This window comes from Cupressus sempervirens, chromosome 2 (genome assembly GCF_028749045.1).
Source record: "Cupressus sempervirens isolate cs-2001-9-10 chromosome 2, ASM2874904v1, whole genome shotgun sequence".
Lineage (NCBI taxonomy): Eukaryota > Viridiplantae > Streptophyta > Pinopsida > Cupressales > Cupressaceae > Cupressus > Cupressus sempervirens.
This window is the reverse complement of record NC_143119.1, coordinates 192,795,593-192,809,176: the sequence shown is the minus strand read 5'-3', so window position 1 is coordinate 192,809,176 and position 13,584 is coordinate 192,795,593.

Here is a 13,584-nt window from a genome sequence, read left to right as displayed (position 1 = left end):
AATATTTTTTTTGGTAAGTCTATTACTTTTATTTTGCTGCTAATTGCTAAGAATTACTTATCTTTTTCACAAGGCAACATGGATACACCACAAGGCACAAGCGGGGATGTACCTTACACACCTTCTTCAGAAAAGGTAAACCTTAATTAGTGCAATTGTACAAATTATATGGAAATAAGTTTCTAAATATGTTGTTCTCTTCTTTATGGCTTTGGAGTTATTTTGATGGAATTTTATTAATATTGATGTCACAACTTGATACTTATTGATAAGGAAAAGCATAAATGAGAGTAGATCAAATATGATCTAAAATCTAGGCATCATTTCTTGATGGCATCACATATAGCACTAAACCCATTTTCATGGCCCATAAGCTTATAAAAAATATTATGATGAAATTCTTAACCTTGTCCTCAAATGAAACAAAACTGAGGAGACAAAGTTCCTCAAAGATGAATTGATATGTAGAGTCAATTCTTTGAAGGTAAGTAATAATTAATCTTAAGCAACAATAAAAGTTCAATAGATGTTTATATTTTATACTATTTTATGGATAATGATCTAAAATATTATGTGTTCTTCTTAAAGGATTTTGTGACACCAATGAGACCGCGTGGTCAATATGGTGAGGGTTGTAGTGCAAAGCCTTCATATAAGTATCCTTAAACCTTTAACCATTCAATTAAACTTTGTGATACTTCTATCTAGTATCTCATTTGATCTTTATCTATTACAAATGTCTTTGCTAACAATTTATTCTATAGCTCATGATGATGAAGTGCAGATGCCTCCTTTGCTCACCACTCTAATATTGTCAACTGGTAAACCTTATTTTTCTATATTTTGTTATGTGCTAATTGTTGGTCTGATTTTCACAAAATATTTTTTTTTCAAATCCTAGGTTAAAAATTAGAATTGAATTCTTTATTTGCCTAATTAGGGTCTTTGTATTTTTTGGCCTTCTATTTTAATAACCTTTAAAAAATCTACCAAACCCTAAGTCTTGTGTTCCTTTAAATTTATTCGTGCATGAAACTTTTCAAATCTCAAATATTTCTTGTCCTGTTTGAATTTTTTGTGCCCGCAAGTGCCCTTTTCCTTTTTTGTTTCCTGCCATCTAATTTTTATAAGAGCTACCATAGTCGCATCATTTCCATGTGAAGATGCAAGTTTTTTATCCATAGAAACATAGCTACTGCCATGAAATTGATTAGTGGTGTCGAGAAATAGAAGTGCGGCGATCAAAAAGTGCATGTTTCAAAAAATTTAAGTCACATGTTGCATGTCAAAGTTGTCAAAACCAGAAAATGAACCAAATATAATGAAGTACAAGTAGAATCATTGGAATCCAAATTTTTTGATGAGTTGCTATGTCGTGACCGAAAAAAGTTTACATCCCACCATTAGCAACATAGTGCCTTAACAAAAAATATAGAAGACAATGACTTTTAAAATTCTGGTGACCATAAAAGCTCCCAAGTGGCATCGTGGATGTGCATTTTTATTTCTGTGTCAGAGATATTAACTATTATAATCATGATTGAAAAGTATGGTTTTTCAGGCACCAGATTTCATATGTATCTATGAGGTCACTATGTCGTGACCAAAAAATAATGGATCTCACTGGTAGCAACATAGCGCCTGGCCAAAAAATAAGGAAGATGCGAGATTATGAAATGGACAGGCACCAAAATTCCTATCATAAATATTGGTCATGTGACTTTATTTCTTTGTCATATGTATCATTGCAATGACGATGGTGGAACTGAAAAAATTTCTTGGCACCGAAATCTCAAAATCCTCAAAGAACTCGCTATGTCATGGCCAAAAAATGAAAGATTTCCATCATTAGAGACATAGCACCTTGATAGAAAATAATAATGCGGCAACAGTTCCAGAAGATGGGTCCCAGACATATGCTTCATCAGATATGAATCATGCAACCTTTGAGACACAGTGGCATCCTGTTGGAGACATGTATGCACCAAAATTTCTGAGAACATGAGAGGTCACTATGTCACGATCAAAAAATATTTGCACCTCGTCGATAGCAACATAATACCTAGCTTGAAAATGTGCATAAGATGGGACCCAAACCATGTGGTGTTACAACTAGGATTTGAATATTAAACTACATATCTACTTGATAGGATAGTCCCATGTTAGCAGTAACATGGACCCACGCCCAAGTTAGAAGTTAGATGAAAGATTCTGATCGTTGGATCAAGTTCAAATCAATAATCATTGCCAAGTCACTATGAGAAGTTGTGCACTATTTACCCAAAGTGACATGGTGACCAAGGGACCCACCACAATTATATGTATGTTTAATGCAATTTCTTCACCCTTAGATTAAGCTTAGATCTACGGCTCTTGCTTTTTCACCATGGGAAGTTGCTCAGATTTTAAGGATAGCGACATAGTGAACAAGGCAAATGAAGGAGGGACCCACTACTCTGATATTAAAAATGTATTAAAATTTCTATCATCAGATTGAGATGAAATCAATTGTTGTCACTTCGTCACTATGGCAACATGCTCACTCTTTATGTAAAGCGAGGTAGTGACTCAATGACACGTGTCCTAAAGAATTAGTGGGTCTAGTTTGAAATGCCAACAATGAAGGAAAAGTACATATGGATAATTTTCATTGGTTTGACTACCAGCATGTCAAGCAGAAGATAAGTCATCCCTATTTTCACTCCTAGATCATAGGATTTTCTAAGATCAACGGTGCAAATTTGAAAAGGGAAGGTAACACCACTATGTTTCACTTGTAGTTCATTAATGAGGAATGAAAGCTTCACATGCAAGCAGAAAATAGAGTATATTGTGAAAGATGTCACCATTTTCATCTTGCTTGAACAAGATTTCAAGATTTCTAAGTAGAAAAAATTAGTAAGAATCTTTTTTGAGCTTGATTAGAATGTGAAGTAGTTTTTTGTTTGTTTGCAAGACATTGCAGGATTACAGAGAAAGCAAGAAAATCAAGTAAGTTTCATATACTGTAACCGTTGTAAGCAATCTTAGTTTCTAAAAATTATAGTCAATATGTCTCTAAAGAAGGTGTTCTTCAGGCAAGAGGATTATTGGGCTAGGAATATTCATGATGACCTACTTGAATTGCTCCCTGACTCCACCACTGAAACTGTGCAAGTTAAAAAGTTAACTTCATTAAACACTAGGCTCAAAATCACAAATGGGTTATATGATAAGGGGAATTGGGTTAGGGATGCCAAAACTTCTCAAATTGGTCTTTCTCTATTTAAGAAATGGTTTTCAGAGAGAAAATTGTTTGCCCCACATGCCAAAATTTGGAATTTTGATTTATGAAAGTTAGTTGTTCCAAGTTTTTTTATGGATTATGACCTCTTTAAAGCTATTGCAAAAAATTATGATCAAGCAATTAGAGTGGTGAGAAGAATCAATGGTAAAATTCTAATCACAATCAGTCCAGAGGAAATTAGACAAGTATTTGGTTTAGGGCCTCTCACCGACTATCATGTGCCCATTGACCCGAAGGAATTAGAAAAAGAATACATGTCAAAGAAGGATGTAGTCAGGCAAGGTGCAATGAGGGCACATCTAGGAAAAATTGGAACTTTGCTAGCAATAACAACATCCTCCAAGGAACCCTTCAAAAGGGTGTATTTTAGTACCAGGGCTGTGGAGGCATATAGGACTATATGTAGATTTTTTGGAGAAGATGAAGAGGAGTTTATGCCCGTAGATTTTATGTATATAATCACTCAAATTTCCTCTTTTGGTGTGGACATTATTTTTTATTTTGCCTCTTATTTAGCAGAAGAAATTCATTATGGCCTGGTGGAGATTGCAAAAGGCAAGGTGGAGAAGATTTTTGGTCACTATTCTTTATTAATGCACATGTTTTTGTTTAAGGGAGTAATGTATTTTGGTCAAGAGATGAAATTGAATAGGGAATAGGATGGAGAAGCATTGCTAGTCCAATTATGGAGTGTAGATATGATGTGGGAAGCAAAAAAGGCTAGTTTTGTCAGGTTTGACAAGTACTTTGCTTCAAAGTTGAGGTGCCTAATATTAAGTGACAATCACAAAGTACCCAAGGCATTGGAAAGTCTTATTAGGCCCTTGGACAATCCTACTGGTTTGAAAGTTTCACATAATTGGGGGAGATATCATTACCATATTCAGTCTCAACTATCATTAGAATTTATGGTTTCAGAGGGACCCCCATTGTGTTACCTTACCAAGTGCCTTTAAAGGTAGGAGTGGCTGAATTTTTATGGTAGCTAGGAGGATTAGAGGAAACCTATTTGTTGAAAAGATAGAGAGGGTCAATATTCCCTACTTGCACTATAGCCCATCAATTTGTAATCACAATATTTTAGATTAGTATAAGATGGTTGTTTCTCATCCTCATTTTTGTGATACTGAGGGATTTTAGAACCTAGCTTTTAGACACAGAAATAAATTTGGCAAAATTAACCATGAATTTTATTTTCCTGAAGACATAGTAAGAAATGAATACTCCTTCCAAGACCAAGAAACTAAGAAGGAAAAATGGAGAGCACTCTCAAAAGTTTTGGATTTCATTCATTGTTTTGATGAAAAGTATAGTCCTCTGGGTAATGCCATTATAGAGGTAGATAAAATAAATAAGCTCATGCTCACTTTTCCTAAAACAATGGGAACTATGAATGAGAAGAAGCAATTTTTTATTGATTCTTTTCCAAATAAGGCAAAAGAGGTGATGAGGAGACTGGGATTCACTCCCAATATAGGGGCAGGACAATTGACTATCCAGAAAAAGCTAGGGTATACTATCATTTAGAATAAGAAGACCACTATGGACAAATGCAAACAAGTAATTAGATCTACTAGTTTGCAAACCTAGCTTATAATTAAACCCAAATGGATGTCACCATTGGATCTAGAATGTTGTTTGTAATCAAAATACATAACAAAACTTGTCACTTTTGACTTCTGGGCATCTAGGAAATTTTTTTAGCCCCCCAAGAGGTCGTACGAACACATTTTTTGAGGAAAATAAAAAAATTTAAACAAAGAATTTTTTGGCCACTGCCAAGCACCCACCTCTGCACCACCATGCCACTACTGCCACACTGCCTACTCATAGCTCACAAGCCACCATAGCATGCCACGTCACTGTAGGTTAGCCCAGGCTTGGTCGCTACCAATAGGCCACCCGTCCGCTACCCCCACTAGCGGTAACACCAAAACCTGCCACAACCACCTGCTTCCTCTACTCTAATGCTACTGCTTATAGCTCTAACCTACTAATGTCATTTTGTACCAAGCTAATGTCATCCTCCAGTGTGATGTCATCTTTTTTTGGCCAGTGCTGATGTAATTTTTTGGCCAATGATGTCATCATTTCAACTGCTAATGTCAACATTCTAGCCATCGGATTTTTTTGGCGATGGCCTTGTGATGGCTATATGGGCATCAATTTTTAGCTCATGTCTATAATTTTCTAGAGAGCCTCTTTTTTGGAGCAACAATCAATTTTTCAGCCATAACTTGAGCATACAGACGTATTTTTGCGATCTAAAAGAATTGTCAAAAAAATGACTTAGAGATAGAGACAATGGTGCTAGTTTCAATTGATTATAAGTTCATTTAAGCTTCCAATTTTGGCAATGAAGTAGAGGCTTCTATTTTCCTCTTCTCTACATCCAAATTCTAGGTTCTTTTCTCAACTTTTGTGTTTTTCTATAGTTGTTGCTTTGGTTTTGGGGATATATCTACTCGTTGTGGGGGAGAGAATTTTTTATTTTGTAATTTACTTTAGAATAAGACCCTTCTTCTTCTGTCTTCTTCTTTCTCTTCATGTCTAATTGTTCTATAATCTAGCTCATGCCGCACAACTATCACACCTAGAAGACATAGATGACTAGACTTCTCATGTCAAGAGGTTTATGGTCATGCCTAGATGTGAACCAACCTATTATGCAATGCCCTTTTAAGGTTCTTTAGCATAGAAAAAAAATGGATGAAGCTATGGGACTGATTGCACTGAACATCTCAGATAGTTTACTATTTCACTTGGATGGTTTGACCACTCCACTAGCTATTTGGACCAAATTCCACATGTTGTTTGGCATAGTGAATGAGTTTCGGGTAGTAAAGCTTGATGTAGAGTTGACTTATTTGACACCACCCAACTTTCCCACTATTGAAGACTTCTTGATGAAGTTCAAATCTCTATGTATAGTCTTGCAGGGATGTGGTAAAAACAAAATCGATGATGAGTGTATTTTTTTGATACTCTCAAAGTTTCAAGGATAGTATTAGATCTTTTCTTCCACTTTCTACTCCACTATGGATGCCTTGGGTAACAAACATCAGATGCCTTCTTTTGAGACATTTTGTGATCAGTTGACATGAGAAAAGGCTAAGATCCAATAGGTGGATGCCTCTAGCTCTTCCAACCAAGCATTCATTGCTTAGACTTCTAAGGGAAAACCAAAACAAAATGCCAAACCAAAGAAAAATGCACCAAAAACTGATGCCAAACCTCTAGCTAACCCTTCCAAGGGTAAATCTTCTTTGAAGTCTATTGAGTCTACCTCCAAGAATAAGAAGAAATCAACTGAGACCTGCAATTTTTATCAAAAGGATGGACATCCCATTTCTAGGTGTTGGAAATGTTTGGAGGCTTTAGAGGAAGCCATGCAAGAGCACCACATTTCAACTCTTAAGTCTTCATCCCCACCTGTAGGGAAAGGTCATGCTCTTACTACATGAGCTATGACTTCTGGGCCTACTTGGATTTTTGATTTCAGTGCCTCTCACCATATGACAAACACTTTGTAGTTGGTCACCTCACTTGCCCCTTTTCCTACTTCATAGATTACTATTAGGAACTTAGATCACATCTTTCTGTCATGGGTTTTGGTTTTGTTGCATTAGTTGGGGGCTCTCTTCAGGATGTTCTTCTTGTCCCTGATATATTGATGAACCTATTGTCTATTTATTAGATTTACCACTCTGGCTTTGGTAAGACAATTGAGTTTTCACCACATGATGTGGTTATCTAGGACTTACACAATTTTGAGATGATCATGGCTACTAGGAGTGTTGATGTTGCATCTTGCCTCTACAGATTTGATGGATTTGAATCTTCTAATGACACAGGTTCATGTCTTGTTGCACATATAGACTTAGTAATAAGACTTTGGCATGAGAATTTTGGCCATGTCAATTACAAATATCTTTAGTAGATTAGCACATAGGCACTTGTTCTTGGGATTCCCTAGATTTCCTATACAAATGATGTTTGTTAGGGTTGTGCTCTTGGCAGACAACATAGGGATCCTTTTCCACATGGATGAGCCACTCATGCTTTGGCACCACTGGAGTTGATTCATAATGAACTTATGTCATTTCCCACTCCTTTTTTAGGTGCCAGATATGTGCTTACTTTCATTGATGACTTCTCCAAATGTACATGGGTGTACTTTTTGAAGTACAAGTCTAATGTCTTCGATTCATTTCGAGTCTTTAAGACATTTTTTGAGAAGTAGTCTGGTCTTTCTATTTTACAAATACACACAAATAATGGGGGGGAGTATGTGAACCAAGCTTTTAGGGATTTCTTCTCTAAACATGGTCTTTAGCATCAATTTTTAGTGCCCTAAACCCTTTAGTAGAATGGTGTGGCTAAACAAAAGAACAGAACCCTTTGAGAGATGGCTAATTGTATGATTCAGTCCAGGTCCATAGATTCATGTTTTTGGGAAAAGGCAGTCATTTGTGCCAACTATATTCAGAATCGAATGCCTCACAAGGTAGTTTGACATATGACTCCTGAGGAGGCTTGGCCTCATGTCAAGTCTAATGTTTCTTCATTCCAAGTCTTTGGTAGTGAAGCATGGGCATTTATACCAAATGCTCAGAGGAGAGCATTGGAGTGGAAGAGTCGAAACCTCATTTTTTTTGGCTACTACGAGGATGTTAAGGCCTACAGGTTGCTTTATCCTGATTCCAAAGAGGTCCTATTTTGACAAGATGTCCAGTTTGATGAGCGCCTTCCTATAGTAGATACCTTGCATCCAAGTCTACTTCACTTATCACCGCTCCCTCATCCTTTCTAGTCTCTTTTTCGGATGATGAGGATGATGAGCATGTTGATCCCCATTTACCTCTACCACAAGATCCTCGCCAGATGCCTAAATGGGTTTGACCTATAGTTGAGGCTATAGGATCACTAGCTTGTGACCCTACCACTTCCCATCACACCCATTCACATATTGCAGGTTCTAGTCTTCTCAGTCATGCTATTTGTGATGGTCCTTAGACTTTTGCAGCAGCGATAGGACATCCTAAGTGGGACAGTGCAATGGAGGAGGAGTATTCTTCTTTGATGAAGAATCATACTTGGGATCTTTGTTCTCTCCCTAAGGTAAGAAAGATAGTGTGATGCAAATGGTTGTATCATACTAAGTTTATTGTTGATGGTTCCATTGATAAGTGTAAGGCCCATCTTCTTGTGAAGGGTTTTTCACAAGTTGAGGGTATTGATTACACTGAGACATTTGCCCTTGTTGCCAAGATGAACTTTATTCACCTTGTCTTATCCCTCGCAACTTCATAGGGATGGTCCATTTTTTAGATGGATGTAAAGAGTGCATTCTTGCATGGTGATCTTACTGAGGAGATTTACATGGAGCAGCCTTAAGGATTTGTGCAGGATTCTTTCTTGGTTTTTAGACTCTGATGCTCATTGTATGGTCTCAGACAAGCCCCTAAAGCTTGGTATGAGAAGATGAACTCCTTTCTACTTTCTAGAGGCTTCACACACTGCCATTATGATCCTACAGTCCACATTTAGCATATTGAGGCTAAGGTTTTGATCCTTTTGCTATATGTTGATGATCTTCTTCTCATAGGTAGCTCATCCTCTATGATTAAGGATGTTTAGAGAGCATTGATGGAACAATTTGAGATGACTAATCTTGGACTACTATACTTTTTTCTTGGTCTCTAGATTATTCAATCCCCTACTAGAATCTTTGTTTAGTAGCAGAAGTATGCTCTTGACATGCTTTGATGTTTTGACATGCTTGATTGCAAGCCTACTCCTACACCTTTTTAGTCAAGTGTTAATTTTTCTACCTCTTGCGCTTCTCCTTCAATGGATCCCACATTGTACTAGTAGTTGGTTGGCAACTTGTTGTACTTGACACACACTCATCTTGATCTCTCCTTTTTCGTGGGTCTTGTCTCTCAATTTTCACATGAGCCTCATGAGAGTCATTAGAAAGCTTCCAAGCATATTTTGAGATACATTCAAGGCACACTAATGTATGGCATTCATTAAACATCAAGGACACCTCACATTGTTGGCTACACTAACTTAAATTGGGCTAGTGATGTTGATGATCAGAAGTATAATTTTGGCTTTATTTTCTGTCATGGCTCTGGTCCTATCACATGGTCATGCAAGAAGTAGCATGCTCACACACTTTCATCTATAGAGGCTGAGTATCGAGCTATAGTACTTGCTAGTTTGGAGATTTCATGGCTTCAATAGTTGATGAATGAGTTTGGTTTTCCTCCTAATTGTCCCATTGTTCTGTGGTGTGATAATCAGAGTGCTATTCATATTCTTGGAATTCGATGGAGCATCAATGCACTAAACACATTGAGCTTCATATGCATTTCATTTTTCATTTGATCTAAGATGGTGTTCTCTCTTTGGATTACATTTCCACTGATGCACAGGTTGTCGACATCTTCACCAAGTCATTTGCATCATCACACTATCTTCAGTTGTGGTCTCTAATTGGGGTTTCAGAAGTTGTCCTTGGGGGGTCTTCTTGAGGCCCTCCTTCCTTCATGTTTTTTCTAGCATGTTTGTTATATCTCTTTATGGAGAGGGATTTTTCCCACTGGGTTTTCTCCTTTGTCTCTAGTTTATAGAGATTTCCTTGTTTTGGGTACCCGATCAGGCCTTGTTGTCGGGACCCATTTTCTTGCTTTCATAGCTTTGCTAGGCTAGCTTCCTCCTAAGCTTCACTTAAGGGGGGGTGTTAGAGTAAGTTATTTATTACTCTAGTTGCTTTAGCTCTCTTAGGTGCATATAATTAATATTTTATATTAATTATGTTGTGGAAACCTAGTTTCTTTTTCTCTCTAGGGTTTCATTCACCTTTAAAGGTTGAACCATTGTACTTTTTGTTTAATAACTTGGGATACATTTTTGCTCTCATATTGTTGAGAATTTTCAAGCTCTGGTTTTTTTATTTTTTGGTTTCTCTTCATTGTAGGATATTTGTATGTAGGTGTTCTTGAGGATCTGTAAAGTTGGTTTTCTCAACTTCTACAGGATTCACTCCCAATATAGGAGCAGGACAATTGACTATCTAGAAAAAGCCAGTGTATACTATCATTTAGAATAAGAAGACCATTGTGGAAAAAGTAAAACAAGTAATTGGATCCACTAGTGTTGTTTGGGAAGAAAGACCTCCTGAGACCTCACCTAAGAGGCAGAAAATGATAAGGGAACAAGATCCTCACATTGAGGAATATTCACCTTCATAGACTCGTATAAGGATTGAAGAGGAACAACTTACTAGGGAGAAAATTGAACAACTGGGGTCCCAAGGAGGATTTTTTGTTACTCAAGTTGAAATAGATGAAGGAAACCCTCAGGAGCCTCCTATGCCAAGCTTAGAGTTGACAGTAGTAGATTTTAATGGAAGGGAATCAAACCCTATAATAGAACAAGCTAGTCAACAATTTTTGTCAGATGATAGTTTTGTCAAATCTAGAGCCTTCCACCAGTTCGCATGGAGAGACAACATGGGAAAATTCAAAGAAAGATGTATTAAGCTAAGAGCAGAGCATCCAGAGCTGGAGGATGTAGCCTTGCAAGATCAGGTAAAAGGAGAAATGATAAAATAATTTCAAAGTATAACCCCTGAAGAAGGGAGACAGATGGTTAAAGGATCAAATATTCTACTGCTACCCAATTGGGATATAGCAGATGCCTTAATTTTTAACTCTGTTTCAAATAAATTGGACCTAAAAGATCCAAGCAAGAAGGACTTCATAAGTATTGCTTTCAGTGAGGACCAGGCTACTTTGGTTATATGGTCATTAAAGAAAGGATCTAGAGTTGTTTCATCATAGCTAGATGACTCGAGATTGATGGGAAACATCATTGTAAGAAGAGTAGCAAATACCGCCCATGTACAAGTAGCCCACATGGGTGTTGGAACATCTTAGTTTTTTTTGGCTACTATAGAAAAAGAAGAAGAAATAATGTTAGAATTACAGAGTAACTATGAGAGTGTTTTGGAGGCTTATAATAAAGAAGTTCAAAAAAGAATTGAACTTGAAAATAAAGTAATGGGGAGGTCTTCTAGACCAAGAATAACATATCCCCATCCTCCAGTAGAATCTTTTATATCCACCCCTCTTATAGAAATGCCAGATACCCCACAAAGGCCACATTATTACACAACTAAAGACTTTGAAGAAGAAAAGAGAAAACTATGGGCATTACATGTAGAGCTAAATGTACAATATGAAGATAAATTGAAAAAAGATCTTATGTATCTAGGAGATAAAATTGAATGGCCATTACTCTATGATTAACTAGCAAGAACAATAAACATATGGGATGAAATGAAAGCCAATGGTGAAGCCTTGAAGTCTATTGTGAATAAATGGGTAAAGAGAAGGAAAGAAATGACATTTTTGTGCTACTCTATTATAAGGTCTTCACATGATCAAATTGAAAAAACCTATGATATTGTTAATGATCTTCCAGAGTTTTATAATAGAAGAGTTCACCTACAAAGAAGAATAGTTGGCTACTTGAATAAATATAAGAGACAAAAATTTGATTTATTCCCTCGTGCTCTAGATAGAAAGAATAAATTGAAAAATAAAGATGAATGGTCTAAGGAATTAGATGATTTATTTTGCCTAAGAATGAATAAAATTATCAATGAAATAGGACATGCATGGTGGGCCACCACAATAGAAGAAATGGTGAAAGCCCAAATATTCTTTGATTCTTTGAAACAAGATTTCATTGATATTGGCAAAGAGGGTGAATATGTTATCAAGAAGCAACAAGATATTCTACAATTTGATTGGCCAGATGACACACTTTTTGACAAGTGGATGGCAAATATTGCTCCCGATGAATAGTGGGAAGAAGTTGAAAGTGATGATGATGAAATAGATGAAGAGGAAATATAGATCATTGACTCACTTCCACTAGTACTTGGGAAAGAAGAAGACAAAGAAGGGTAGTCATCTTGTGTGAAAGATACAATGGATCAAATGGATGATGTGGTAGAAATGAAACCAAATGTAACTGTCACCTTGGTAGTACATGATGATATGATTGGAAATGCTAGAGTAGAGGTGAATTTGTAGGAATCAGAGCTTGACACATCACTACCAAATTTGGTAGCTACATATGCCAAGGATTCATAGTGAATAAAGGCGAATGATGGGATGTGTAGCATTGGAAGATGTAACAAAAGAGGGGCCTACCAAGAGAATATTATGATGTATTACCTTTCTATTACATAAAAAATTTTCTTTTCTTGTTAAGCATATGCAAATATATTTTGTAAAGGACACCTATCAGTTCTCTATGCCTAAAGCTTGTTGCATCTCACACTATACAAGTGAGATTCCAAGGCTAGAGAAGGGTCCAATTTCTAATGCAATTTTAGTTTACTATGAATATGGGTCAGTCCTGTTATTGAGAAAACTTTATGATGTATCTTCTCTACAAATTTTTAGAGAATATATTGATGTAATGTGATCCTAGTATCTCTTTCTAGAGTCATTCTAAGTTTTATTACAATTGTATACAATTTTCAAGAAAGATTAATACAAAGTTGAATTGTCCCCATATCTGTTCTCACTAGATTTTGTCTCCTTGTTATTACTTTGTTATTCTGATATTGTATGATTAAAGCTTGTCCACTTGAATGCAATTCTCTTAGGTTGTATATCAATTCATTATTGCTATTGATTCAACAAATTAAGTAAATGCTTTAGTGAATTTGATGGGATTGCTATGGTGATAGAGAGGATGTCTATAAGAATGAATTCCAATAACAATTGCTGATAATATTTGTTGTAATGCAACAAATCAGATCTATAAATTGAAGTAGACTCTAAATCCCAATGGAATAGGCATTGATCTAATTAATCCATCCTACATATAGGTAGATCATGAGTGAGCATCAATTTTAACATCAAAATCAACTTTATTTTACTGTTTGAAGAGTTTCAAAGGTGGTTAGCACTTGTTTGCATGAAATTTTTTAGCTTTAGTTAGTTGCTATTGCTGGAAATACTTGCAAATCCGAGAAGAATTGTGACCAAATCTATTTGTAAGGGGTGTATATCATCTAAAAGTGAGAAGGAATAAATAAACTATATATGTGTTATGGATAGAAGATGAGAATTAGAATGAAACTAATAAAATTCTCATACAACAACATTCATTCTGAATAATCCCTTAGGCATACCCACCTTGGTTCTGCATAGCCTAAAGAGTAGAAGGCCAGTCTTGGTTTTGTTGAAGTTGATTCCAAGTGATAT